This window comes from Piliocolobus tephrosceles, chromosome 7 (genome assembly GCF_002776525.5).
Source record: "Piliocolobus tephrosceles isolate RC106 chromosome 7, ASM277652v3, whole genome shotgun sequence".
Lineage (NCBI taxonomy): Eukaryota > Metazoa > Chordata > Mammalia > Primates > Cercopithecidae > Piliocolobus > Piliocolobus tephrosceles.
Window position 1 is genome coordinate 121,429,321 of NC_045440.1, and position 27,708 is coordinate 121,457,028.

Sequence of the window (27,708 nt, forward strand, 5' to 3'; positions counted from 1 at the left end):
GAGGGGAGGGGAGGGGAGGGGAGGGAAGGGGGAAGGAAATGTCTTCTGGACCAGTGTAGACTAGCCCAGTGGTTTAGTGCCTCATCAGGAAAGTTTTAAGGTGAAAAGGTCATCATTCTTCTCATCCCCTCCCACCCAGCTGGGTCACAAAACTATTTCTCATCTTCAAAAATAACTAGGTTTGATTAATTAAATATATGGAACATAACAGGTAAGATCTATACTGATCTTAGGAGATTGTAGAAGAGGTTTCGGGTTATTTTTGTTTAAAAGTCATGGTAGTGGATGAACTAAGAAGAGATCAATTCAAAATATACAGCTGGAGGCAAAAGAATTAATTGATTGTTGTCTGAGCTGGCCCAGGTTCCCTGACTCTCTGGGATCCCCCTCCTGCCTTCCCAAGCCCTCTTCCCTTCTATAGTATCTCCTCCATGCTTCCTTATCTGCTCCACAGCTTCACAAAGCTGCTTTACAGTTAGGTCAAGTCAGCCTGACACCACAGATTCTCACCACCTGGAATTTTTGTTTGTTTGAGACAGGATCTTGCTCTGTTGCCCAGGCCAGAGTGCAGTGGTGAGACCACGGCTCACAGCCTTGACCTCCCAGGCTCAATAAATCCTCCCACCTCAGCTTCCTAAGTAGCTGGGACCACAGCCCATGTCACCATGCCCAGCTAATTTTTGTATTTTTTGTAGAGACAGGGTTTCACTGTGTTGCCCAGGCTGGTCTCGAACTCCTGGCCTCAAGTGATTCACCTGTCTTGGACTCCCAAAGTACTGGGATTACAGGCATGAGCCACCACACCCAGCCCTCACTACCTGAATTTGGCTTTCATTGCCACCTCTCAGATAACCATTGTTTCCATGATCTACAAGCCAGTTTAACCAAACCCAGAGATAGTTATCATATCCTAAAGACAACTAATAAAAAGCACTGGGCTTAGTATAAAGCACACCCATTCACTCCCCACCATCTCTTTCCCCTGGCCCCCAACACATAAAATGATCCAATTTTGACATAAAATTTCTAAAATAAAAAATTTGGTTGAAAGCCGAGTCTCTGGGAAACTGAACCTTCACGTTAGGAGGTTATAGACTTATTCCAATGGTAAGTGCTTTTTGTACACAAGTGGCCTTTTGGAATTGATTTCTGAGTTCTGGGACACACACAGGCTTTTGAATGTTCTCAATAATGGTAAGCCTTAAACCTTCTGAAGACAGATTGTATTTCTTTGGAATGAGCCAAAAGTGTTTAGGAGACAAATCTGGTGAGTGTCCAGCTGGGAAATACCATTTGGGTCAAAGCTATAAAGTACCAAGAGTGATTTTCTGGTGTGGTTTGAAAATTAGCTCTAAAAGTCACTCCAAAAGAGGCATTCCAGAAATGTATATAGCAATAACACCATCAATGGAATAAAAAATGTTTTATCCCCTAAATTGACTACTAGATGGATAATGCTATTTCATGCCTCCATTCCTTTCAATATGCTATTTGGTCCCTTCCCCTAGAGTGCGAAGTCCTCATTCTCACTCTATCTCCCCAAATATCTAATTTGTTTTCTTCCATCAAAATATATTTTTCCAGGAAGCCTTCTTTGAATCTCCAATATGATTCTGATGTCCTCATTCATGCTCTCTCATCACCGCCCCCCACTCCCTTCCTCCCCTCTAACATGTGGGGCAATGCTTGCTTAAAGAACATTGCAAACAATGGTTTTCATTTTCTGCCCCCACCATCAAACTGTCAGGTACTTGAATATAATGGCTATATTTTACTTTACTTCACAGAGCAATGGCTTCATACAGTGCTTCATAAATGCTTGTTGCTCAAATAAATCCATTTGAAAAATTAACCTCCTTGCTCTGTAGTTTTACCTCACACGATCTGACATACTTGTCATCTGTAGTTCAATGTCAACCCAGGAGTAATTTTACAAGAAAGATTCTGACAGTGTTGACCCTGGACCCTCATATTATTTTTTCAACAATAATCTAAATGCTGGTAGAGAAAGAAGGCTAATACAGAAAACAGTAACATGAGCTACGGAAGTGGGCCAGGACTTTAACAAGAAAATATAACTGAATTAGTGTTCAAAATGACACTGGTAACTTAAAGAAATCATTTATCTCAGACTGAAGAACTTAAGCAATATGTATATATGAGCTATTAGGCCCATAATAGAGCTATTTCTCAATCAATGAAAAATACACCCAAAACAGCTTACTATGAAGCACAATTCTCAGTATGTAAATCTATTATCTCGCATTAAAAATATCACACAAATAGCCTACCGCCCAGCAAATCCTTTGAGGCTATATATCCAACAGAAAGAAGTGTTTGTTTCTATCAAAATACATACGTATAAGAATGTTCGTAGAAGTTTTATTCATAAACAGTCCCAAACTGGAGACACGCATAATGTTCACCCACGGGAGAATGTGGAAACATATGGCCGGGCACCGTGGCTCACACCTGTAATCCCAGCACTTTGGGAGGCCGAGGCGGGTGGATCACGAGGTCAGGAGATCGAGACCATCCTGGCTAACATGGTGAAACCCCGTCTCTACTAAAAATACAAAAAATTAGCCGGGCGTGGTGGCAGGCGCCTGTAGTCCCAGCTACTCAGGAGGCTGAGGCAGGAGAATGGCGTGAACCCGGGAGGTGGAGCTTGCAGTGAGCCGAGATCACGTCACTGCACTCCAGCCTGGGCAACAGAGCGAGACTCTATCTTCAAAAAAAAAAAAAAAAAAAAAAAAAGAATGTGTAAATACACCCTGGCATATTTATAAAACAAATACTGCTAACAAGAGCAAAGAATGAGCCACAGATAACCACAACCTCATGGATCCTCACAGACATAATGGCAAGTTACAGAAGTTACAGACAAAAGACTATATTCCATGTGTATGAAATCAAAAACCATGCAAAAGAAATTACTGACTGAGATAATGTATGAGGGGTATGATTCGGTGCTAGAAATGTTCTATATTTTGAATGAACCTGGTGTTAATTACATGGATATAGACATACACAAAAATTCATAAGGTTGCACATTTAAGAGTTTGCATTTTATGTAAGCTTATACTTTAATGAAATTTTAGGCCGGGCGCGGTGGCTCAAGCCTGTAATCCCAGCACTTTGGGAGGCCGAGACGGGCGGATCACGAGGTCAGGAGATCGAGACCATCCTGGCTAACACGGTGAAACCCCGTCTCTACTAAAAAATACAAAAAACTAGCCGGGCGAGGTGGCGGGCGCCTGTAGTCCCAGCTACTCGGGAGGCTGAGGCAGGGGAATGGCGTAAACCCGGGAGGCGGAGCTTGCAGTGAGCTGAGATCCGGCCACTGCACTCCAGCCCGGGCGACAAAGCGAGACTCCGTCTCAAAAAAAAAAAAAAAAAAAAAGAAATTTTAAATAAACATAAATTTGTTTAGATATCTCAGTCTCATAGGAGATTTAATCCTAACATAGTAGCAGAGGGGCCTGGAGGTGAAGAAGGAGTTAATGGGCAATCCTGGTGGGGTTATGCAGAGAGGGGTAGAGACCCTTTTGGATAAGCTGAGTAGCTACAGCAAAAAAGATAATGTCAGGGTGTTGGTATCCCAAGTTTGACCCCTGAAAGGAGAGTGGCCCTGAATACTGAGGTTCTAGTGTTTGCATCCTGGGACACAGTAGCAAAATCTTTGGAACTGACCATTCAGGGAAGCAGTTACTACATAATATGTTACGGCTTATATGAGGACACTTAATCCTGATTTTTTTTAAAAAGATGATCATATATCTGGCCAGGCAGGGTGGCTCACGCCTATAATCCTAGCACTTTGGGAGGCTGAGGCAGGTGGATCACCTGAGGTCAGGAGTTTGAGACCCACCTGGCCAACATGGTGAAACCCTGTCTCTACTAAAAATACAAAATTTAGCTGGGCGTGGTGGCAGATGCCTGTAATCCCAGCTACTCAGGAGGCTTAGGCAGGAGAATCGCTTGAACCCGGGAGGTGCAGGCTGCAGTGAGCCAAGATTGTGCCAGTACACTCCAGCTTGGGCAATGGAGCAAGACTCCGTCTCAAAAAGAAAACAAGAGAAAAAAAATGACCATATATCCAAGGGCCTACTCAGCAGGAACATCAGGTATATCACAAAGTAGTAAAAGAAAGTGTAAATAGGAAAAGAAGTTGCCAGATGTTAAACGAAGTTAGAATGAGTTAGTAATTTTAGAGGTAAAGATGATGTGGGGCTCAACAGTAGACCACAAGCAATTTTAAATATGTCAGTTGGATACAAAGAACATATCTAAAAGGGGAGAATAATGTAGACACTAGACAGGGCCAATTAATCCTTGCATGACAGAAAATGCTGGTTGGTCCCTCAGTTGGGCTTTGGGGTCCTCCTAATCATTGCCTGGCCTGGCTATCTAATCCATGGAGGGTCCGATGAGACAGGGTGAGATCCACATAAATGTCTCCATACCCACTACCCAGGACCAGTGGCCTGCTGGGTACATAATAAAGAACTTAAATTTAAGGACTAAACACTGAAGTTAGCCACTAGGGTTTCTTTCTCCACCAAACTTAGAAAGGTCCCTAAGGGGAGCTATGTATTATCCGGAAATTTAACAAAAAAGTAAATAAGGAGATGCTCAGTGCTAATGCAGGTTTCATTTCAAAGAAAAGAATTCCTGAACACAATAATTAAGAGTGAGGTCGCCTTAACTGAGGGTTTAAAATCTTTTGAAAAGTATCTATTTGAATGAAGGCAATGGAATGTGTGTCTTCTATCTGCTCTGTCCCCAGGATGTATAGGTGTCCCTTTGCTGATGAAAGGTGTAGGAGGCACGCAATAAATGGAAATGTTATGTACCTTGCTCCCTGGGTAGGGTGGCCAGATTTAGTATACAGCAATACAGGGTGCCCAGTGAAATGTGAATGTCTGGCAAACTTTCGCTCAGTTATTTCCGAACAACCACATTCTGGCTTTAACTAAAACCACATCGTTACACTCATATTTTACACAAATATTTATTCCAAGTGGTTACAAAATAGAAACTGAGTAATAAGTTCATGACTTTTTCCCCATCCTCCATCTGTAGACTTTCTTCAGCCAGTAAGCACATCATCTCTTTGGAATCCAGAGGCCACATTCAACTATGTAAAAGTAATTCTAATCTGAACTTTTCTCCCTAAAATTCACAACTTATCTAAATTAATGAAAAAAAAAAAAAAAGACTGGGTCATATTTCTGTTTTAGGATTATGAGGTGGAGTTGGGAAGAGATGTCCTTCTCTGGATGACATATATAGGAACAACAAACTAAACATTCCCAGGAAAGCCCAGAAAGGTTTCTCTACAAATATATCACAGCTGCATGACTCACACTTTTAGTTTTGACCTAATGGTACTTGTTTGAAAGCAGTGATTATCACCAGAACATAGACTCTGCAAAGGCTAGCTTCGGTTTGGGGTATCCCCGTTCACTCTCATGAATAGTCCAGAAATAGCGCTAACAACCACCCGTGGCAACAGTGTGCTGTACCACAATGATAATGCCAACTTATGTTTAATTTTCCCTCTGACCTTGTAATGGAGGCAGGACGGGTGTTGTTATTACATTAAACATGAAGAAACAGAAGACCAGTGCTGGAAACTAGCAGAGCTCAGAGTGGACCCCTGGAAATGACTCCAAGTGACATGCCTGTCCCACCATCCCGTGCTACAGTTTCCAGGCCATGGCCCCAAGAAGAAGATATTACTATGTTGAGTTAAAAAAACAAATGATCGGCCAGGCACGATGGCTTATGCCTGTAATCCTAGCACCTTGGGAGGCCAAGGCAGACAGATCATGAGGTCAGGAGTTCGAGACCAGCCTGGCCAATATGGTGAAATCCTGTCTCTACTAAAAATACAAAAATTGGCTGGGTGTCGGGGGGTGCACCTGTAGTCCCAGCTACTCAGGAGGCTGAGGCAGAAGAATCGCTTAAACCCAGGAGGCAGAAGTTGCACCAAGCCGAGATCGCACCATTGCACTGCAGCCTGGGCGACAGAGCAAGACTCCATTTCAAAAACAAACAAACAAAACAAAGCAAACAGAACAAACAAAAAACGAAAAAAAAAAAAAAATCCTTATCCATTACTTATTTCTGTCTTCATTACTGATTACAGGAGCATATTTTAATGATTGTTTGGCAGAGGGTGATCAAGTAGCAAAAGTTCTGGAACTCAGTTAGATACCTAACTCAAAACCAAACATCAAAAATGAAAAAAAAAATTCTAGACAGTGGAGCAAACAGGAGTATCATGGTTGACAGTTACAAAAGAAAAGGGTAACAAGAACATGAAAAAGTTACCCTCCACATTTTAGTAACTAGACCGGGCAAAACACCATTTATCCTAGATGCATAATCTCTATAACAAAATGTTCTACATTTTGGCCCCTAATCTCTACCCCTGAATGAGTAGAATGACTCTTCGTCTTTCCAAACCACTGCAATAGAACAGAATGCCAGGGGAAACATCCATACAAGACAGCATTTATTTGGACCACTGTACCTTTAGTGAGTGACAGAGAAAAGCTAGAAAATAAATTACCACTTAAACAAATTGTTTTGTTTCCATGTCTGCTCCCCCAATATCTCTCCCAGGGCTCCGTGGGTTACTGTAGGTGTTATCCATGATGAACTGGGACGGGAGTCGTTAATGTGACCATGAACAAGGTAGCAAAGTTGTAATGAAGAGATCTCCACAGTAATGACTGTGGTTTCCTGTCTAAGACAGCTAGAGGTGTGTTATTAATGCAGAGAGGGTCAACACTCCACATCAACACCCAGAGGCTTCAAGACACCCTGCAGAGAATTCCACATTGCTGGATGCTGGCACTGACTCATCAAAGCAAATATCTCCCATGCCCACTCCCATTTTCCCTGAGTGATAATACGAGAAAAGAACAAAGGATAAGAGGGGAAAGAAATGACCTGGGAGTCATCCTCGTCCTTCCCCCTCCCGTCTCCCCTTTTGTACCCTTCAAGATGCAATCCATCCCCAACACCAGCTGAGACTTCCTCCAAAGTATTGCTTCTAATCCATACGCATTCGCCATCGCCACTGTCACCTCCAAATTCAAATCAGCATGAGCACCCATTTCACTTGGAAGGAGACCTCCAGTGATAGGGATCCTTTATCCAACACACACTATGAATCTCACTGCTAAAATCTTCATTACAAACCACACGTAACAGCCCTTCAGTTAGTTTCCTGTTTTTCACCGCTGGGCTCTCTTCAACTTAATCCATGGAAATCTCACTCGGAAAGTTTGCTAAAGAACAACTATTCTCATTACCATCTGGGTTCTGACCCAGTGGTCTGTACTTTAACCCAGATGGTCTTTTATGAGGGAAGGTTTGTTTGTTCGGGTGTTTTTTTTTTTTTTCCCAGGGTGAGTTCTTCAGTGGAAACTTCGCTCTGGTTTTCCAACACTGTTTTCACAGCAGCTGGAGGGCAGAGGCTGCTGTCCTCTCTCTTGTAAACAAAAAGGCCAAGCCACAGTCCCCGGCCACCAGGACAAACACACACTCCTGCTGCGAGGGCAGCCCCATGCTGTGTAGGCACGGCAGGGCGGTGGTGGCGGAGGAGGCTGTTGTCTGCTTTCTTATTACTGCGCTGTCATTCATGCAAAAGTCAGTCCACAAATGCATCAGCGGCTTCCTTTCAAAAGGGCCATTTTCTTGAATTTATTGACTGTGCTTATAAGCTTCTTGTGTAAAGATGCTTTGCTTAAGCTTCAAGAAAGAGAACTTATTTATACAAACCCATTTAAACATTGCCTCTGTAAAAAAATGTGTACGGACATCAAAATATTCAAAAATGACTATCTCTTTACATGAAGTCAGCAACACTAGGGGGTTTTAAATGCTTTATTTACTGTTTTTATTTTTAAGATTACCAGTGCCAACTCTACTAATTCAGAAAGTACAGTAATTCAGACAGTAGGAGGGCTGTAACTAATCTTTGCACTGCCTATGAAGACAGGATTGCTAAGCAAATTATAATGCATGAGTAAAGGTTGTTCCAAGAATAGATAAATATTTGGCAAGAACTATTTTAGGTCTCTTCTAGTATTTTGGAGCTACCCACTAATTTATAAATACTTGATCTACTAATTCCAAAACTTCTTATCTATTCATTTAACCAGGTCTTGAAGGGGCAAGGCAAGCAGCATGGATCCCACTGGTGATGTTTGTTGGTCATTTGTTCTTGAAAAAGTACTTTCTGCTGGGCATGGTGGCTCATGGCTGTAATTCCAGTACTTTGGGAGGCCGAGGCAGGCAGATGACTTGAGGTCAAGAGTTCAAGACCAGCCTGGCCAACATGGCGAAACCCCATTTCTACTAAAAAATAAATAAATAAATAAATAAATAATACAAAAATTAGCCAGGCATGGTGGCGGGCACCTATAATCCCAGCTACTCAGAAGGCTGAGGCACAAGAATCACTTGAATCTGGGAGGCGGAGGCTGCAGTCGGCTGAGATCACACCAAGGCACTCCAGCCTGGGTGTCAGAGCAAGACTTTGAAAAAAAAAAAAAAAAAAAGGCAGAAAGAAACAGAGAGGGAGGGAGGGAGGGAAGGCAGGAAGGCAGGAAGGGGAAAAATTACTTTCTTTCAGAAAACAAACTAAATTTCATTTTTTAAAGTTTAGATTTTTTTTCCAGATTTTGTCAGAATGAGATTTCCCTCAATGATTAGTTTTCTATTGCTGCTGTAATAAATTCCCATAAACCCAGCAACTGAAAACAACACCCCTGTTTTAGGTCACAAGTCTGGGGACACAGTGTGGTTGGTTTCTCTGCTCAGTGTCTCACAAGGTATCAGTCGGCCACGTCCTTGTCTACAGCCCTAGGTCTTCTTAGGAACACACGTTTGTGGCAGAATTCAGTTCCTTGCAGGTGTAGAACTGACATCTCTGTTTCCTTCCTGCCTATCAGTCAGGGTCACTCATAGCTACCACAGGACACTTGCATCCTTGCCTACCCTCCCTTCCCCCATTGGTCAAAGCCATGAAAGAAGATGCTTTCTCATGGACTGACTCTTTAGCTGGAGAAAAAAGTGTCTAGTCTAGCCCCTTTTAAGGGCTCATCAGATTACGGCAGTTCCAGCTAAGATAATCTCCCTATTTTAACGCCAACTATTTAGGGCTTTAATTATTATTACTATTATTTTTTGAGATGGAGTCTAGCTCTATCACCCAGCCTGGCGTGCAGTGGCACAATCTCGGCTCACTGCAGCCCCTGCCTCCTGGGTTCAAGTGATTCTCCTGCCTCAGCCTCCCAAGTACCTAGGATTACAGGCATGTGCCACCACATCCAGTTAATTTTTTAAAAATATTTTTGGTAGAGACGTGGTTTCACCATGTTGGCCAGACTGGTCTTGAACTCCTGACCTCAAGTGATCTGCTCACCTCAGCCTCCCAAAGTGCTGGGATTACAGGCGTAAGCCATCACGCCTGGCTAGGGCTTTAATTACATCTGCAAAAATATTTTCAGAGCAGCACCTACATTAATGTTTGTTTAGATAAACAGATGTATATATACCATAATATGAAAATCTTAGGGACTATAGAGTTCTGCCTACCATTCTTTCCCATTATTCAAAATTAATATTTTTTACAAGATAAAAAACAAATTTAAATTTGTTCCCCAGCACCATTCTCCTGGTCTTGACTTAAATGTTCTTGACACTTCATCAAGGCCAATAAATTAGTTTCATTTTATGACTTCTCTCTCCCAAACAAGATTTTTAGTCTTCCTGAAGGCAACTAACAAGACCCATCTTCCTTTTCTACATAAGTAACACCAGCCAGGGAAGGTTAGAAGAAGGACTCATGCATAACAGTGTAAAATATTAGAATAAAAACCACGAGGCCAGGCATCGTGATGCACACCTGTAATTCCAACACTTTGGGAGGCTAAGGTGGGAGGATTGTTCGAGTCCAGGAGTTGGAGACCAGCCTGGGCAACATGGTGAGACCCCACCTCTATAAAAAATATTAAAGTTAGATGGGTTTGGTGGCCCATCTAACTTTAACATAGTAGGTGGGACCTATGTCTGTGGTCCCACCTACTCCAGAGGCTGAGGGGAGAAGGTTGCTTGAGCCCAGGAGGTTGGCACTACAGGGGGCAGTGTTCACACCACTGCACTGCAGCCTGGGAGACAGACAGAGATGTTTTCTTAAATAATATTTAAAAAAAAAGAGAGAGAAAAAATCCACATGTCAACATGGATGCTCAGTAGTAACAGCTCAATGTCACAGGTATGTTCTAAACATCACCCAACACTTAACAATACCCTACCTGACCTTCAACAACAAAAAAATAGAGGCAGTCCTACAAAGAAGATCTTACATTACCAGCATTAAAAAGTTAAACACCATTTTAATAGACTCTTTTAGGGGAATCTAATGAATTAATGCATATGTGTTTACCACAAAGGTCTACTACACAAATAGATACGTCATTGTTTCCAGAGCCAACAATAACTTTTAAGCAGAGGCAGTGTTCTTAAGTATCATGACACACCCTCCCTGGTCCTCCATACTCTGAATTTATCTATGTTGGCTGATTTTGTTTATTATCTCTCTGACTACCCTGGTTCTCCCTCCCATTGAAATCTGCTGAGAGTTGTAGTTGAGAAACGGAAAACTCACAAACCCACTACTTACAATGCAACAAATATTGACTGAGCCCCCATAGTATACCAGGCACTGTTCTGGGCGCTAAAGCTAGATAAATTAACAAGACAGAGAACTATCCTGCTTTCAGGAAGCCCACATTCTAGAGGGAAAGACAAATGACAACCCAGTGACAATGTGGGATAGAGATGTGGCAACTGGCTGAGCACAGGGGCTCATGCCTGTCATCCCAGCACTTTGGGAGACTGAGGCAGGTGGATCACCTGAGGTCAGGAGCTCGAGACCAGCCTGGCCAACATGGTAAAACCCTGTCTCTACTAAAAACACAAAAATTAGCCAGGTGCGGTAGTGGGTGCCTCTAATCCCAGCTACTTGGGAGGCTGAGGCAGGAGGATCGCCTGAACCTGGGGTACAGGGGGAGGTGGAGGCTGAAGTGAGTCGAGATCATGCCACTGCACTACAGCCTGGGTGACAGAGCCAAACTCCGTCTCAAAAACAAAAAAAGAAAGAAAAAAGGAAAGAAAAGAGAAAAAGAACATGTGGCAATTAAGGAATGCCTCACTCATGACTGACTTTGAGCAAAAGGGAAAAGTGGTCCAGACAAAAGCCCTGAGGCCAGAGTGTCGGGAGAGGGTGGGAAGCCAGCAGGAAGCCTGGAGGACTGAAGCGGGTTGAATAAGCATCTGGTGAACATGGTGTGGATATTTTCCTTGTGTAGAGAGGAAGCCGAGTGCCATGATCTGACTGGACACACCAAAAAGCACATTCTGAAGGCCTGATGGAGAATAACTAGAGGAAGGAGTGGAGGGAGAGAGACTGGACAGGATTGGAAAGAGTCTCTGATTAGAAGTTGGCTGGGCCAATCTCTCCTGAACTCAAAGTGAAGTTTCCAACACCTCAAAAATGATCAACAACCCGAAAAGCCTGGAGCCAGGTGCAGACAGACTACCAGAGTTGCAACACAGTCAGGAAAGCTAGGGACGGGCAGGCATCTCACAGCTCTGACTCTCCACGTGTAATCTTGAGGTAAGGTCTTTCATCAGATGGCTGCTTAAGAGAAACAGTTGCCCACCTGCCTGGCTCCCCAGGAATGATGAAGAAACTCTGTAGCAACTCTTCGAAACTTTTGAACATTGAACCTCTAACAAAGGAAGTAATAAAAAGAGCCCACGCGTACCAAACCAAATCTGAGGAGACAGAGAGGGATCTCTGAATAAATCTGGAACACTCACCAAGCCTGTGCTGCTCATTCATTCTGCCAACTCTCAAAGGCACAAGCCACAGACCTCTTTCCACGACTTCCCTCTCGCTATGCACACATTTGCCCTTTGAGTTTGTTTGTTTTCCCTGATGATTTCGGAGAGAAAACCTCTAGCCGCACCGATCCTGCCTGTTCATGCCTTGTAGTTCACTCTCTAATGGAGGACTTCACAGCACTGAGCATAGACGGTAGAATATTTGCATATTGGGACCTCTGGAATGGGACTCCTGGAACGTAAAGAGTTCCTAGTGTGGCAAAATAGCCACAAGGAAAGGTGCGTTACCACTGTGTGTACACGTTCAGGATGCTCTAAGTAGAAGGAGATGCTGAGCCCAAGAGATGAGGAACTGGGAGGAAAAAATGAAGAGATTATTAAAAGACACATATTAGAGAAATCTCAGCAAAAAAGGTTAAAAACAAAAACTGTTCATTTGAGCTACTTTTTCTTAGCTTTATAAACTGTACAAAGATGAAGCAATGGGAAGGGAGTAACTACATTGATTTCATTTGCTTCAGTTAAATCAAAAATTATGTGAACTTAAGATAATGTCAATTGTTAGCTCTTTGGCTAATTTATCACTTTTATAGTTTAAACAAATCTGAAATGTTACAGTAACTCACAAATCACTTTTCTACAGCACTGAATTAAGTTATCACTTTGAGTGTTTTCTCCCTGTGCACTGTTCTTCAACTTCAATAATATAATTTGATGCTGTATTCTTATTTCACTGATTTTGGACTGGAGATTTCTTCTTTTACGTAAACCCTAGCGTATTCTTGACTTTTTTATTAAGGAAAGTGGTGGCTCCTGAGAGTTAGGCAATTCTTTTAATAGAGTTACTAAAAATTTTATGACTATATGTAACCCTAAGTACTCTGAGTGAAAATATAAAGAAACTTTCTGAGTGAAAATATAAAGAAACTTTCTGAGTGAAAATATAAAGCACCTTTCTTAACTATTCTTTCTTTCTTTTCTTTTTTGGTCTGAGACGGAGTCTCGCTCTGTCGCCCAGGCTGGAGTGCAGTGGCATGATTTCAGCTCACTGCAACCTCCACCTCCTGGGTTCAAGCGATTCTCCTGCCTCAGCCTCCCGAGTAGCTGGGATTACAGGTGTGTACAACCACAACTGGCTAAGTTTTTGTATTTTTAGTAGAGAGGGGTTTTGCCATGTTGACCAACTGAGGAGTTGGTCTCAAACTCCTGATCTCGAGTGATCCACCTGCCTCAGGCTCCCAAAGTGCTGGGATTACAGGCGTGAGCCACCACACCTGGCCTTTTTACTCTTCTTTAAATGGAGAATAAATTTAGGCCTAAAAAATAAGACAAAAGCCCATTAATCCAGACTATCTCTATGTGCCACATCTCCCAGTAGGTGTATTCAACACCCAGCTTTCAAAAAAGAGAGGAACTTCAAATTAACGATGAGATTTAAATTCTACAGAAAGCTGTACATTGGTGCTAGGCTCATTTTTTAAAAACTTACCTGACCGCTTCATGGGTTCTTAATAAACAGCCTGTAAAATGCATCCCCATAGCATGGAAACATTTGCCAAGTGTTGATGGGACAGTCAGTCATAAATCTTAAGGTTGCTACAACCAAATAGAACCTGCTCATGTTGAGTGTAAAACACCATTACATCTCAAAATGACTTTCTAAACATAACAGTTAGGCTTTGGATTTTCAATGTGATCACAACTCCAGTGAAATTAACGCAAACCAAACTAGTTTCAGAAATGCAAATTTGAGCCAGTGTAGGGCACAAGCAGCACTTTTTGGAAGATTCAGGACCTGAGATGCAAGGAGAAAATGTTAGTAGAAACCTCTTCCCACCCACCCTACTTGAATTCATATTCTCCAAGGAACTTATGGTCGAAAATTTCTCTCCACCTTAAGCTATCTATGAGGTTGTATCTTTAGCAAATTCCTTATGGGAGTTGGAAGCAATATGAACATGAAATAAGAAAGTACTATGAACGGAATGATTGATTTTTATCTTCAAACCTGCTCAGGCTGGTCCTGTTTTGATGGCCAACTTTTCTCAGACACTAACCTGGAGTCACTAAAAAGAAAAAATTTCTTTCAGTGACCAGACACCGGGGAAACCCCAGATCCTCCAACTCCTTGCACAGCCTCCCAAGATGCATATCAATGGCAAGGGTTGGGGAGAACTGGCATTCTACCTGCATTCTATCTGTGCGGGCACTGGCCAATTACTTGGAGAATGTTCCAGATGCTGGCACAGGGCAGTGCAGGCACTTAGTGGCTCATAGCCTAGCACAGCAGGTAAACGTTTATGAGAAGAGCATGGCTGCACAGCTCATTTACCAAAGTGAATGAAGGAGAACAGTGCTTAAGTTTACTTAGGATGTCTAAATCAGAGTCAAATCTTAGGCTTTGATGTAAGTTAAAGCTCAATTTTAAAATGCTCTATGTTTAAGTTGCTACCTCTTAACATAACAGGAAGCCGTCCGGTACTCAGTTTAAACTAAGAAGACTCATTCATGTAATATCACCACATGAGGGAAGTTGGAAGAGAATACGTGAAGGATGAGGCTGGGGACCTGGGTTTAAATACTGGCTGTTGGTCAGGTGTGGTGGCTCACGCTTGTAATCTTAGCACTTTGAGAGGCCTAGGCGGAAGGATCGCTTGGGCCCAGAAGTTTGAGACAAGCCTGGGCAACATAGCAAAATCTTGTCTCTACAAAAAATACCAAAATTAGCTGGGCTTGGTGGCAGGTGCCTGTAGTTCCAGCTACTCAGGAGACTGAGGCAGGAGGATCACCTGAGCCTGCGAAGTTGAGGCTGTGGTGAGCCGTAACGGTGCCATTGCACTCCAGCCTGAGCAACAGAGGGAGATCCTGCCTCAAATACATACATACATACATACATACATATTGGCTCTTCAATCAACATTTCAGCAAATACTCTTTGCCTCAATTTTCCCACCAGCAAAACAAGGATAGTATTAGTTTCTCTTTCACGTTATTATTTTTGAGGAATAATTCAGTTATTGAATATAAAACACTGAGTAGCATCACATAATTAACCTCTAACAAATATTACTTGTTATTATTACTCCAAAAGGAAAATCAAATTTTCTAAATAAGAGATTCTCAAAATTTAGAGCACACAGGCTCACTAAATTAGGGAGCTCATTAAAAAGTGTAGATTTCTGGGCCCAGTCCCAGTGATTCTGAGTAAGCCTAGAGTAAGGCCCAGAGCCTGCAGTTTTAATAATTATCTCAGCTGATTCTGATGCAGAAGACGCTCAGACCACACTTTGAGAACCACTGCTGTAAAGGTACCCACAGCATCAGTGAAGACAGTGGCGGCTGCTAAGAACAGAGACGGGTCAGGATCAGCCGGGCAGAGAGGAAAATAGCACAGGCCTGAGGTTCCCACCTCCCTACCCTTAGCCCCTCCACTTCCAGCACCCTCCCAACACCGACGTCAAGAGAGGCCTGCAAGGTGCAGCAGGAACCACTCCCCATGCTGCCCCCAGGGATGTCTACTCCAATGTGACGAAGGGGATAGAAGAGGCAATGGGTGCAACTGCTGCCTCGTAATGCCAAACACTGAGGTGGTCCCTGTGGACAGATGAGCACAGGCTCCCGCTGGTCCAACCCAGAGTCGGACAAGTGGCCACACAGAGAGAGTCTAGGGGGCTCTCCTCTAAAAACCAGTCTGAGGTGCTCATTCTTATATAACTACTTATATAACAACTAAAAATAAAAAAATCTGCCAGGTACAGTGGCTGGTGCCTGTTATCCCAGCTACTCAGGAAGGGAGGATCAATGAGGCAGGAGGATCAATGGGGCCAGGAGTTTCAGACCGGCCTGGGCCACACAGTTAGACCCCTCCTCTAAAAAAAGACAAAAACAAAAAACAAAAAAAAACAGAACAAAACAAAAAAAAAACTAATTACAAAACTATTTTATTTTATTTTAACCACAACTCTGTTAAGTATCTCCCTTTTTCAGAGGAAACAAATGAAGGTTTTAAAAAGAAGTTAAGTAACAAACCTAAGCCACAGCAGAGGCAAGACCTAGCAAGTCCCATTGGCTCTGCCTCTAAAATACAAAAAGAATTCCTCCCCCTAGCCCCAACCTACTGCCTCACCTGGCTTCCGCGTTGGCTAAGCCACATTACCATGGTCTGGAGTACATCAAAAGCCAGCGAAGGGGTCTCCTTGTTTCCGCTCCTCTGCCCCTGCCCCCCACTATTTGTGTTTATTTCTGCTTCCATGTTTGTTGTCTGTCTGCCTCCACTCAATTACACGCTCCTTGAGAACAAAGACCCTGAAGTGTTCAGTTCATTCCTGTGGCCCCAGACCTCATAATGGAGTCTACAGTACTCAATAGCTCTTTTAAACTGACCAACTCCAAAGTCCATTCTGTTTGCTAACTGTTCCTCTCACGGGGAAGAACAACTTGGGGGAAGCCCTATTGAGCAATCATTTGCAAACAGCCAAGTCACACTGGTATCTTAGGACAGTCACCCACTCAGCCACTCAAAAGAGAAAAGTTCACAACAGGAAGTCAGCTTTCAGCATCAACACGTATACCAAAGAGATCCATCTGGGAGAGATGTTAGCTACTCACATTTGCTGTCCATGCCTAAGAACAACAGGTGCCATGCCCTGCCAGAAGAGCCCCACTGCTTTCTCACCTACACGGTCATGTGGCAGCAACTATGCCAAAAAACAAACGCACTTGTTTATGTGGAAAATGGGAAAAAGCAAATGATCCCTTAGAACCCAGACTAGAGGCAGGCACAGTGGTTCACGCCTATAATTCCAGCACTTTGAGAGGCCAAGGGTTTGAGACCAGCCTGGCCAACATGGTGAAATACCGTGTCTACTAAAAATACAAAAAAATTAGTGGGGTGTGGTGGTATGAGCCTGTAATCCCAGCTACTTAGGAGGCTGAGACACGAGAATCACTTGAGCGCGGGAGGCAGAGGCTGTTATGAGCAGAGATCGCACCACTGCACTCCAGCCTGGGCGACAGAGCAAGATTCCGTCTAAAAAAAAAAAAAAAAAAAAAAAGAAAGAAAGAAAGGAAGAAAGAAAGAAAAGAAAAGAGAAAAAGAACCTTGATTGGGTCTCCCTCTCTTCCTATAGAGAAAGTTATCATTTCCTGCCCTTGAAGACAGAAGCAATTAAGAAAAGGAGAGTAATTCTGTTCGCAGAATTGTGTATAGCAGACAAGGAAAAACTCATTTTAAACTAATTCCAGAGAACTGAGACAATCTGACAGCTGAGCACAGCATCTATAGAACCAGATTTCACAAAAAAAGTTGGAGAAGGAAAAGCCGACTCAGCTGAAGCAACATCTCGACACATTCCAGCATCCTAGAAGATGAATGCTTACATATATTCACCTGAACCTATGCCTTCCCTGACGGCAAAATGCTCAGGAACCACTTGTGCCTCCCCAGTAGCTGGTGCCATAATGCTGAGGCCGGCAAGCCTAAGAGTTAGACCCACAGATCCGGTGCTGGGGAATGCAGTTCCCATTTGTGTAAATACTGCCCACAACCTGACTTCCTTGAAGTCTTGGGCATGGTCACATGCTTCCTCACCTTGCTTGCATTTGACAGGATCTCTCCTTTTTCATCTTTTATTTTGTAGAGAGATCGGAACCCCAGGTGACTGACTGCCCAGTTTGCATCGTTCTAGGCACTGTGCATGGAGGAAAATCACTGGAAATCACTACAGAGGACCCGTCCATGCAAATTGCAAAATTAAGGTGGCCTTCGAGTGTCAACAGGCTCTACAGGTGATGACAGAACTAATAATGACCGCTGCTCCAACACAAGAGTCTATGCAGCCAGGAACTAGACTTGCAGTCTTTCTAATCTTTGTACCAACCATGTGCAAATGGTATTCATTATGCCTACTTTACAGATGAGAAAAACAAGGCCCCAGGAGGCTAAATAGCCTTCCCAAGGTCCATACACGGAATGGAAGAAGGTTTCAAACTCAGTTCTCCAGACCGCAATTTTTTTTTTTTTTTTTTTTTTTAAATCAGATGGAGCCTCGATCTAGTCACCCAGGCTAGAGTGCAGTGGCACAATCTTGACTCACTGCAACCTCCACCTCCCAGGTTCAAGCAATTCTTGTGTCTCAGCCTCCCAAGTAGCTGGGACTACAGGTGCATGCCATCATGCCTACCTAATTTTTGTATTTGTGAAATGCCATAGAAAGTGCATGATGTCTGCACGCAGCCGTGCAGCTGTCCCGACCAGCTTGCTGCCCCTGAGGTGGTGGTTACCTTGTCCAGCTCACTGCCATTGGACCATTTCTGTACATAAGGTGGTTCCCCTGTCCAGCGCACCACCACTGACTCTCTGTGTTAAGCCCTTAATAAAACCCTGTATTAAGCCCTTAATAAAACCCTATGTATCGTTTGCTGGTTCTGAGTCTCTTGTTTGGTCTTTTGAACCTGGCACCTTTCCTACTGGAATCATTTTCCTTTTCCTTTTTTTTTTTTTTTTTTTTTTTGAGATGGAGTGAGACTCCGTCACCTAGGCTGGAGTGCAGTGGCATGATCTCAGCTCAGCTCACTGCAACCTCCACCTCCCGGGTTCAAGTGATTCTCCTGCCTCAGCCTCCCGAGTAGTTGGGATTACAGGCACATACCACCACACCCAACTAATTTTTGTATTTTTAGTGGACATGAGGTTTCACCATGTTGGCCAGGCTGATCTTGAACTCCTGATATCAAGTGATCCACCCTCCTCGGCCTTCCAAAGTGCTGGGATTACTGGCATGAGTCACCACACCCAGCCTCCAAATATCTTTTTAAGACTCACTAAATTTTTAGTCTAATAAGGGAATGTGTCTGGCTTGTCACACAGCAGGGTACTGAGTGAGAAGTCCACCACCATCAGGGTCAACAACCCAGCATGGCACCCCTGTGACACTCTCCGTGCTCATATCAGAAGGTAATTGTAAGCACAGGCTTGCACGTTATTCCTGATCAGAAAGAAAGGTTTGTGGCTGGCACACAACTTTTGGCAAAGACAAGTGGCTCACCTATAAAACATGTTGGCAGCTGCCCACAGGGGCTCCTCCTTTCTCTGGAGTTTTCATCTCCCTCCCTCATTTCACTTCATCTCAATGTGAACAGTGGCTAAGGTAAATATGGCTCAGGTCTCTTAGGAAGAAAAGTCTTATATAAGTGCAAAGAAGAATTATTGCCCCAACTTCGGAAGCCTCCCAAACACATTATAAACTCTTCCTTATGCTATTGTAAATATTAAGGTTTGCATTAAACATTCAGGAGAGCAGCTCTGGATATATAATTAGGGAGAGCAAATATTTGTTCAAATAAGCCTCAATGGGACCTCCTCTTTTCAACTAGCTAAGAAAAAAAATGTTCAAGCAGATGGATATAGGATACGAAGGCTTGGCCCAACATCTTCTCCTAGCCCTGATTACTCCATTCCTCAGAGACCCATGAATCTTCTTAACAAAGAAGAGTCTTCCAGGCCTCATACATTAGCCAGGCATTTTCTCCCAGGCCTTCCAAGCTTCCAGCTCCCCGCAGAGACTCAGTTGACTCTCTTCACAGGCACCTACTTTGCAAGGCCCCTGGTCTCCTGACAAGATAAGCAGCACAAGCCAGATAATCACTCAAAGGGAGGCAATGGAGATGGCTCTCATTCCCTGACAGTAGGACTGCCATAACAAGGTGGCTGGAAGAGCCAACCGTGGCATGGGAACAGACAGCTATAGACCCTGTATCTACGTCTCTTCTTCTCGGAATTCTTCCTTATTCCACAGTGGTGACAGTGTCAAGCAGAAAAACACCACTTTTCACTACTTTACTGTCATCTTATAAAGCTCAATATTTCAGCTTCACAGACAGCCTTTTAACTGATTTCACTTCATGTGCAAAAAACTCTTCCTTCCAACCAGAGAGGGACATATGAGTTTAGAACCCAAATTACATTTATTCTTTGAGAGGCAGATGTTTTCTACAGATAACTTGTTGAACAATTTTTAAAAAGAAAGAGAGAGAAAAAGAAAGGGGAGGAGACATTTCTCCATTTTTATATTTCTTTCTTTTTCCCTCCTTTAGTAACTCATTTGATTAAATGAACAAGGAGCTGTGATCTGCTCTATTTCATCTCCTGCTGGCTGATCAAGTGTTTTTTTTTTTTTTTTTTTTTAAAGGAGAAATATGTATGCATTCATACTCACAGCTACATGGGGATCAACAGAGAAAAAAATTACCAATGGAGGAAACACTAGCATTTCTCCAACTATAAGAACTAAACTTGACACATGTCTCTGGCCCTGCAGGATACAGCCAGGCCAGCCTGGATATTTATGTACTTGAAGAGTTAACTAAAAATGCAAACACAGTGAAAGATGAACAGAGTCAAACTATAAATGCAGATTTCAAGTTCCACCAAAGTCCAGAAAAGGGATATGTTAATTCCCTATAATATGCCTTAAGTTTATCATCTATTGTAGCAGGACGTCTCATTGCTTAAACCAGCATTTCCCAAAGCATATTATTACATAGAACAACACCAGAAAGAGAAAAGGGTTCTGTTCATATCAAATATGTTTGGCACTGATACCATAGCCTCATCTGGAGACCCACAATCCATGAGTATAGGTAAGGCTCAGAAAATCTTCAGGAAGGAAACCCGTACAACTATAATTAACCAGGCCTTCCCAAACACCTTTGGTTAGGCTGTGGAACCTACTAACAATGTCCTGGTTATCTTGCAGAGAAGTGACAGGGTTTATGGCCGGCCTAGTGGCCCTTGCTCAAGTCCCCATCCCAGCACTTAGTTGGCCAATGGCATCCCCAAATGGCCACTGGCTTCTTTTCCTAGATTGTTGTTAGAGGAAAGAGACGACTCAAATTAAGATACCCTAAAAAGTTACAGAGCTAGCAAAGTTCTTACTCTTCTCTAAGCAAATACCACCTCTAAAAGCGGATGCTAGAACTGCACTGCCCAATGGCATAGCCACTAGCCACATATGGTTATTTAAATTTAACTGAATTTTAAACAGCTCCCCATTTGCCCAAGCCACATTTCAAGTACTTAATATCTACATGTGGCTAATGCTTACCACTCACATTTAGAACATGTCATCATCATAAGTTCTATTGGGAGGACTGCTCTAGAGAGACAAACACATCTTGGGTTTAAAAGTAAAGGCAGCAGATTTGGAAAATCTTCATTAAAAGGACTTGGATCAGGCTGGGCACAGTTGCTCACACCTGTAATCCCAGCACTTTGGGAGGCCGAGCCAGATGGACTTGAGTCTAGGAGTTTGAGAACAGCCTGAGCAACATGGCAAAACCCATCTCTACAAAAAAATACAAACATTAGCTGGTCATGGTGATACACGTCTGTAGTCCCAGCTACTAGGGAGAGTGAGGTTGGAGGATCACGAGCCTGAGAGGTTGAGACTGCAATGAGCCATGATCATGCTACTAGACCCCAGCCCGGGCAACAGAGCAAGATCCTGTCTCCAAAAGAAAAGGACTCTAGATCAGATTTCTGAAGTCCTGTATTTAAAAGAAATGACCGAGCCAAATCCAGCTACATCCCTGGGGCAACAAGCTGTTTTAGTCAATCTAGATCCATGGAGCTAGCAAGTCTAATTTGCTAGAGAAAATGCTCCTTTTACAGTATCTTGTACATCTGGCAGTGACAGAAATATATCTAACTGTCGGATGCAATCAGATACAGCCAGAGCATTTTTCTACCAGTGTAATAAGAACACCCAGCAGACGGGTTGAATCCTAAATCTGAACACCACAGAACATCAGCTCTTTGGACGTTAATTTGCAATTGAGTAAATTTTGTGCAGCATTAATAAATAGTCACAAGTCCAGAAAATGCTATATAGAATAGAAGACAGGTACAAATGGCCTAAGACCTGTGTCCAGAGTCACGAAGACAAACTGAGAGAGTGTTTTGCCTAACTATGGGTTCTCACCATCAATTCTGCCCTTCTGCTCACTTAAAGATTTCACCCTCATTTTTTTAAGATCTTAAAAATAGATGGAGCTTTTATTCTAGTCAATCAGCAGAGTTAATGGTTTTCCACACCCCAGCACTTTTTGACATCAGATTCTAACCCACTCTAGCTCCGCAACACAGCAGGGGCCAATCAATATTTGTTTTCAATGCAGACCATGTGTTCAGGCATCTTTGTTCCTCTCTGGGAGCCAGATCTTCTTTAGAAAAGCCAGCATGGTATGAGGATTCTCTAATCCAATCCAGGATTCCTGCTGATAGGCAAGTTGTCTGTAATTCATCAATGATATCCCCTTGGGCTATGGATTTTTCTGGATTGGTGACCTGCTGGGTATACGGCTGGTTTTCAATATGCATGGTGTGGGTGGGGACACACACTGAAAATGAAGGACGTGGTTGGCAGAGTAGCTCTACAGTGCTCTTTTCTGAACAAGCAATGTAGAGTTGAGGTGTTCCCAGGAAAAGCTTACCATTTTGCCTCTCCGCCTTTGTGTAGGCTTAACTTTTTGCCTAAATAACGTCTCTTTCTCTCTCTCTGGCAAACTCCTTAGTCAATGTAGTGCAAATTTAAGATCCAGTTTTCATGTTGCTTTTTCACAGATGCCCCTATGTGTCTAAGCTAATTATCCATTCTCTGCTTACCAGGTATTATCATGGCATATACCATATGGCTTTGGAGATACATATACATGTCTTCCCAACCACCTCCTCCACATTTTTATAAGCTTCATTATCATCAACTGTCATTCTCTAAATAACCTGATGCCAGGTAACCAAGTAGGGACTCACTGTCTGCTGAATGAATAATAAATGAACAAATGGACTGGGTACCTGAAACAACTGTGGCAGATTATTTCCAGATATGATTTTAGCGATAATTCTTGTTCTGGTGCTCTCCCAGAACCTTGCCACTTCTCATCAAGAAATCGGGTCTATTGCCCTTGCCTTTGAATCTACACAGGATAAATATAATACAGTGGAAGCAAGATTGCTGGCTCCAAGGCTACTTCCCTTGGTTCCTTCTCTTAAGACGCTCGCCCTTGGAACCCAGCCGCCATATGATGAGGAACAGCCGACTACAGGAAGAGGTCACAGAGAGGTGTTCCAATGGAGAGAGCCCCAACTAAAGTCTACTGTCACCTAGCACCAACTGCTAGATACGGGTGAGCAAGACTTCAGATCTGTGCTGTCCCATATGGTGGCCACTCGTGGGTATTTATATCTAAATTAATTAAATAAAAACTTCAATTCTATAATGGCACTAGTTACATTACAGTTGCTCTATGGCCATGTATGGCTAGTGGCTGCCATACTGGTCAGTACAGATACAGAATATTTTCTTCACACAGTTCTGCCAGACAATGCTGCTTCAGATGATTTCAGCCACAGCCTTTGAGCTCTTCAGCAGAGGCCCTATACATCGTGGAACAAAGACAAGTCATCTGCCCTCCATCCTATCTTAATGCTTGGCCCCAGAATCCATCAACTTAATAAATGGCTGTTTATGCCAGTAAATTTTGGAGTAATTTGTAATGCAGACTCAGTAACCAGAAAAATATTCTGTCATATTAGAATTGCTGAGATCCTTTGCAAAACTGTTATTCCCACATTTCTTAAAGCAAGATTGGAAAGGGGAAAGAGAAAAGTGATAGGCAAAGGACAAACAGAAATTGTTCAAATGGCTCATTGTAACACAATTGAACACTCAGTCTCTGTCAATGAACCCCTTAGCCCATTCTGGGCCAAGCAGCTAACGTTTTTATAGGAGAAACAACTAAAATTTCCATCACTACCCCTTGTAGGTGCAGGCCAGCAGAGCACTACTTTACTTCTGAAACACTTCTCTATAATGTTACCCAGCCCCTGCACACAATGAGAGATAAAGTGCCAGATGCCTTGGGTTCCTTCTCCATGTTACACCTACACTACCTTCAGCAGTGGCAGTCATTAAACAGGGAATACCATTTGAGGGAAGCGGCACCCCTCTCAAAATCCTCAATTGCAACGAAGCTCATTAGCTAGGGAAGAGGGAGAGTCTTCTGCATGTCTGTACAATTTAAAGTGGAGATGCTCAAATTTAGGCATTGACTGGCCATTCCCTGTGTGGTATAGTTGTCATACTTTATATATATATACATACATACATACACATATTTTTTTTTTTACTATTTTTTTTTTTTTTTGACATAGAGTTTCGCTCTCGTTGCCCAAGCTGGAGTGCAATGGCACGATCTCGGCTCACTGCAACCTCCGCCTCCCTGGTTCAAGCAATTCTCCCGCCTCAGCCTCCTGAGTAGCTAGGATTACAGGCATGTGCCACCATGCCTGGCTAATTTTGTATTTTTAGTAGAGACAGGGTTTCTCCATGTTGGTCAGGCTGGTCTCAAACTCTCGACCTCAGGTGATCTGTCAGCCTCGGCCTCCCAAAGTGCTGGGATTACAGGGGCAAGCCACTGCGCAGGGCCCTATTTTTTTTTTTTTTTTTTTTTTTTAACAAATCGTCCTAACACACCAAAAAGGGGTAATTTCCAACTTTCAGTCTGACCAACTTGGATATGTTGATGGATGTATATTTAGAGTTCTACTCCCACCTACTTTCAGAAATAATTTATATTTATTTACAATAAGTACATAAGGTACAATAAACCCCCAAAATCATGAATATAGACCAGGGTTGACAACCTCTGTCTCTAAGGGGCCAGATTTGGCTGGTGGTCCATAGTTTACCAATCTTGATATATACCTAGGGATAAGTGGTTAATGCCACTAACTCAAACAGAAATTGCCTTGAGGAAGAGATTAAGAAAGATAAAAACAAACTGGCTAAACCAAAAAATACAATTTCCATTATCCAGTAGAGGTATAGAATAGTAAAACAGCCTACTCTGTGCTTAGTATGAAACATTAGCTCAGATGAGCTCATTGGGATGATATTTTATAAGTTAATAAGTACTCTGAACCCCTATGGTTTTTAACACAAAGCTGTCTTTCATTGGGACTCACCTCTGCTCCCCAAGGAACCCCCAAGATGCCTCATCCCCCATGAATCACCCTGATTGAGCAGCCTTTCCTTCCCTGTAATATCCTTCATGGCTCATTTTTATGCTTTTGCAAAGGATCTATCTTCTTTGAGGGAGGAAATCCACTGCCATTCACGCATATGGAGAAATTCTGCATTTTATTTTACTTTTTTTTTTTTTTTTTTTTTTTTTTTGAGACAGAGTCTTGCTCCGTCAGGCTGGAGTGCAGTGGCGAGATCTCGGCTCACTGCAAACCTCTGCCTCCTGAGTTCAAACAATTCTCCTGCCTCAGCCTCCTGAGTAGCTGGGATTACAGGCGCCACCACCACGCCTGGCTAATTTTTGTATTTTTAATAGAGACAGGGTTTCACCATGTTGCTCAGGCTGCTCTGGAACTCTTGACCTTGTGATCTGCCCACCTCGGCCTCCCAAAGTGCTGGGATTACAGGTGTCAGCCAACACACCCGGCCTATTTTACATTTTTAAGGGACAAGATCTCACTCTGTTACCCAGGCTGGAGTACAGTGGCACAATCATAGCTCACTGCAGCCTCGAATTCCTGGGTTCGAGCAACTTTCCCACCTCAGGCTCCCGAGTACACTAGGACAACAGGTATGTGCCACTATGCCTGGCTAATTTTTTAAATTTTTTGTAGAGACTAGGTCTCGAACTCTTAACCTCAAGTGATGCTCCCTCCTTACCTCCCAAAGTGCTGGGATTACAGGTATGAACTATCGTGCCCAGCCTAAAATTCTGTATTTTTGAGGAGGAATTTGCCTCTTTCGGTAGATTCATGCCTCTGTTGGCTGATCATGAGGATAAGAAAGCATAAATATGAAGGTGTTCTGTGCCCATCACACAAATATAGAAGAGCTGAATATAGGTGAGGCTGCTGGGCACTTATCACCAAAGGCTAACTTGTAAAACCCCCAAATGAGTCAGAATGAGTCCATTTTGGTAAAACTGAAACAGAAAGATTACAGAAGTCAGCACTGCATTCCTATTTCAGCTCAATTACTCCCTGAGTAACCCTGCCCAAATTAGCTAACAGTTCTTCACTTGTAAAAGCAAGGTAATACCACTAACACTCCAGAGTTCTGAGAAGGGAGGGAACGTAAGTCATGTATAAACACAATGCCAGGGATGGAGTAGGCCTGTGATCAATGTTAATTTACTTTTCTTCTTCCTTTCAGAAATTCCGGAATGAGAGGCTGGCACACAGAAAACTAGCAATGCCATCATTTATAAAGTTGGTGGTTTTAATTTTTTAGTTCAGTGCTTTATACAATTATTTAGAAATAATGCAGTGTCTTACTCTAGAGCTGAAAACAACCAGATTCTGCACAAAACATCTCTCACTGCCTAAATGAAGAAAAATGTAATCAAATAATGCCTGACTAACATGTCAATATTTGATTTCGATTTTAAAAGGGGATGATTCTGGTTAAATTTATGAGAGAGGCACCACAACTTAACTCCTACACTTCAATCATTATAGAGACTAGAATTACAGAAAGGACAAATCGTCTCGAAGATGGCCCCAGGCCCGCACACCTAACTCAGCCACATACTATTGATTACCTTTGTAGATGCACTCAATGTGATGAAGCAGTATGATCCGAAATACAGCTGTGCTTTAGTTTTACATGTTCTTTTGAACTCCTAGTGCCATTCTGATCAGCTCCCACAAAAACATATCCTCTAATATGCTTAAAATTTCTACTAGAAGTCAAGTGGTCAGAAAAGCACATGAATTTTGAATTTTGTGGGGCTTACACACATTTAATCCTCAATGCTATTTCAATGCAAGGAGCTCAAATGAAAGGACAATCTCGCTGCAGGGGAGGGGGTGTTAGTTTTTAATCTGTAGGCCTTTCAGCCTGATTCGTATTGTTTTCTTCCTCCTGCCTCTCCTTCCTCACCTCTTCATTCAATAGTTGACAAAAAAAGTTACTTTTACACCTAGAAAGAAAGAAATATTCTTTAAAAACTTAGGAAAATCGTTTTATTTTTCATAGAACATAAACCTCAGAACTGAGCTCAGAATATCTCATAAAGCTAAAAGGAGATTTTTCACTACGTATTTCTGTGTGTGTGTGTATATATATATATATACATATGTGTGTGTGTATATATATATGTGTGCGTACATATATATCTGTACTTCACACACACACACACACACACACACACACACACACACACACACAGAGTTTATTTTCTCCTGAATACCGCTCCTTTTGGATTCCTTATTCATCCAAGCCCATGCAAAGTAAAGTGTTGTTTGCGTTTCATGAAATGTGATCTTGTCCCTCCTTTATCCAAAGCTAAGTTACACTTTTCAAAGAAAAGAAAGTAATAAATCGATCTGTGTGTATATATAAACGATAGATGGAAGGGAGGGAGAGGCATCAGCATTAGGAAACATGAGCCAGTCCATCTTACCTAGACAAAAAGTTTGCAGCAAACATGCGGATACCTACAGAGGTTTCAAAATGAACAATCCCTGACTACCTTGACAAAGGCTGAGTTTAGAAAAATGCATAGCACCATGGGCATGTCTCAAAGCCTTGCAACCACCCAAATACGCTGAAATCCTGAGAAACATAAGGGATGCCTAGAGCTCCAAGCCTTGGTTCCACTTTACACACCTCTCTGTGTAAACGAAAGTTGCCCGAGGTGATCTCTTGTCTTCTTGCCTAAGAGGCAATGTCTTAGTTTTAGCTAGGAACTGTT

General features: G+C 42.7%; 1 protein-coding gene across 1 annotated transcript in view; it reads right to left on the bottom strand.

Annotated features, from left to right (window-relative positions):
• EXT1 (exostosin glycosyltransferase 1) overlaps positions 1-27,708 on the bottom strand; it is a 318,838-nt gene that overhangs the window by 179,114 nt on the left and 112,016 nt on the right. The window lies entirely within an intron of this gene.